Raw genomic sequence first — 3,049 nt, 5'->3', positions numbered from 1 at the left:
TTTTAGTTTAATTGTAGAGCAAAATTTATAACTTAGTATTTTCTTTTAACATAACTGTTTAGTTGTAATAGTGTAGTGAGTTTGTGCATCGATCACTATATATTTAATGATATTTTGATTTAAGTTACACTTTATTATAATTCCATTTAGTTTGGACTTTGTAATTTGTAGAATTGCAAAAGTTTGAAACCAGTTTAAAATGCATTTGAATTATAAATAGACGAAGAATTTATTTGGCATCCAACACGTTGAGTGTTAACAAAATTAATTTAAGTGCTTGAACACGTTTAAAATTGTATATGAATGTGGAAATGTTGTTTAATTTATTTAAAATGTTTTCATTTAGACAGAATTTTTTTATATAATTAATTACAAAAGAAAATTTAATTAATCATATTCATAAAAAAAATTGCCTGGTTTGCCCAAACATATTATTTGGTTTGCATTTTTTACCACTAAGGTCGAAGGTCATTTTTTCCACATTTAGAATTAGAGCAACATTTTTGAAACCTTGAAAAAATGTATAAACATTTATTTATAAAAACAAAGAACAATTAAAAAGACCTTTCTCTAAATTTTCATTTTAAAATGAATTAAATCTGTGTTTCTTTAAAAGCTTTAATTCAAAATTATTTTAATAAAACTTAATTGAAAGTCGTATGTCGTTGACACGTGATCGTTATAAATTATAGCAATGCATCCAAAAGCAATGTATGCCACATGAATTGAAATTTTTTTATTAAACATAATAGAATAGTTTATTTTTATTTTTTATTTAATATAAATAAAAATAAATTAAATGTAAATTAAATAAGTATAATTGTGACAGAGGCCCCAGCATATGCAAGAGAATGCATGCAAAACAGATCACTATGACAGTGATCGTGCATAGGAATGGCAAGTCAGTATAAATATTAGGTTTGTTCTGAACAGATGTGTAGTTTTAATACAAATTCTTAAAATATAACATGCTTCATTTGGCGTACTACAAATAAATCTCAATTATTGTAAATACAAACCCATAAAAAACACTTTTTACTACATCTTCATTACCATTTGAAGTCTTTAGTATAACATTGGAGACAAGTACTTAGTCGTGTACTTAAAAGTAATGCAAACGGTATATAATAGTCATGTAAAACTAAGTAGTCTTAAATGTTCAAGTCATTACAGAGGTTTTTGCTGAGGTATCATTCAACATACCATCCTAATGCCAATAATTTTTCCATCTTGATAAATTATTTCAATAACAATGGAACAGTTTGCTATTATTTTGATTTAAAAGCCTTTTAATATTTTTGTACTTAAAGTAAATATAAAAATTTCTTATCTGTTACCTCTTCCATTTTTTTGTTATTTATATTTACCATATGTGCTAATACCCCTTTATTTGATATTATAATATTTTTTCCACTATAGTATTTTTTCTTATCTCAAGTTTTTTAATGTCTATAAAATTTTTTCAGGTTCAAGTTGTTTTGATTAGATCAGGTCAGTATGACAATAATTATTTGAGAGTAATAATTAATTAATAAAGTTCATTGATATCAACCGCTGCAAACTGTGGGCTGATAGTAGGTTTTTTTTATTATAAAAGACTAGTTCAGAGTCTAGTCTATAGACTAGAATGTAGTCTAGTATAGTCTATAATCCTGTTTATAGTCTAGTCTTTATTCCAATCCACAGTCTGGTCTATAATCAAATCTAGTAGTGCAGTAGTTTGGTACTTCAAAACCTATAAAATTTTTTATTTTTGAGCATCATTCAAAACTATTTAGTTTTGTTTTATAAAAATTTTAAGTTTTTTATTTTATCAAATTTACGGTTTAGTTATTTTAACAAGTTGATTGTTTTTTGTTTTTGTTACGAGTATAATTATTGGATGATAATTTATATTTCTCTTTTATTAAAATCTATAATTTATCAAAATTATTAAAATTAAAACCGGAAGTTGTCAGACGGTGCACATTGAATAGAAACATGCAATTGAAGACAAGGCAACTAAACCAAAGCAAAATTATATGAATATCATCATTGTAATGCATTATTAGCATTAGAGAGTAGGAAAACCCCAATAACTTACATTGAAATGTAATGAGTTTAAAAGCTGTTAAACTTACACATTGGCATTTTAACGGCATGTAAGGGGCAGCAAATACTTACAAAGCTAGCTGGCCATTGAGGAAGTTTTTTTAGTTTACGTTCTCGAGTTTTTAAGTGTGTTCATGTAGTTTGATTATTTAACCGTACATAACTAGACTACCTATTTATGAGGAAGGGTATTCTTCATTATATGTACAAAGATGACAAAATCTAATATTATTCAAAAACTTTATTGGATATATTAGATCATTAAATGTAATTTTCATGTGATATTATTTATTGACAGAAAAATTTGTCCTTAAAATCTTAGTACTGTTTAATGTTATGTGTATTAAAACCATGTATAATTAAAGTTTGAAAATTTAATCTATTATAAATATTATAGCTAAATAGTTGTTTCTACAATTATTCATTTAAGAAATCGTTTATTTTAACCAGTTTATAAATGAACAAGTTCAAATACCCACAATTAAGTCATTAGTCTTCCGTAAGATTAATTTTCATTGAGAAATATGTAATTAGAAAATAATCAATTTCATTTTAATTCTAACAACTCCAAATGTATATTTAATATTAGCTTTATTTATAGATTGATAAAAATCTGCAATTTTATCAAGAGTCTTATAAAATATATTCTATCAATTTTGTAACAAGCAATTAACTAAATTTCTAGATAAATATTAATTTATTTTTTATTTATTAATATTTTTAGGATAAAGAATTTAATATCTATAGAAATGTCGATTGACAACCTTTATAAGTATGTATGTTAATAAATAGAACATGATGTTAGTTATTAAACAATGAAATATGAAAAACATACAAATTGTTTTAATCACATTATAGGTACTTACACTTACACATTATTTAATTATAGTGTGGAACTGCTATGTGTCTATATTTATAACAAGGCTATGACGAATAGATAGATAGATAGATAGATAGA

This window comes from Lucilia cuprina, chromosome 4, assembly GCF_022045245.1.
Source record: "Lucilia cuprina isolate Lc7/37 chromosome 4, ASM2204524v1, whole genome shotgun sequence".
Classification (NCBI taxonomy): domain Eukaryota; kingdom Metazoa; phylum Arthropoda; class Insecta; order Diptera; family Calliphoridae; genus Lucilia; species Lucilia cuprina.
Note: the sequence above shows the minus strand (reverse complement) of the source record.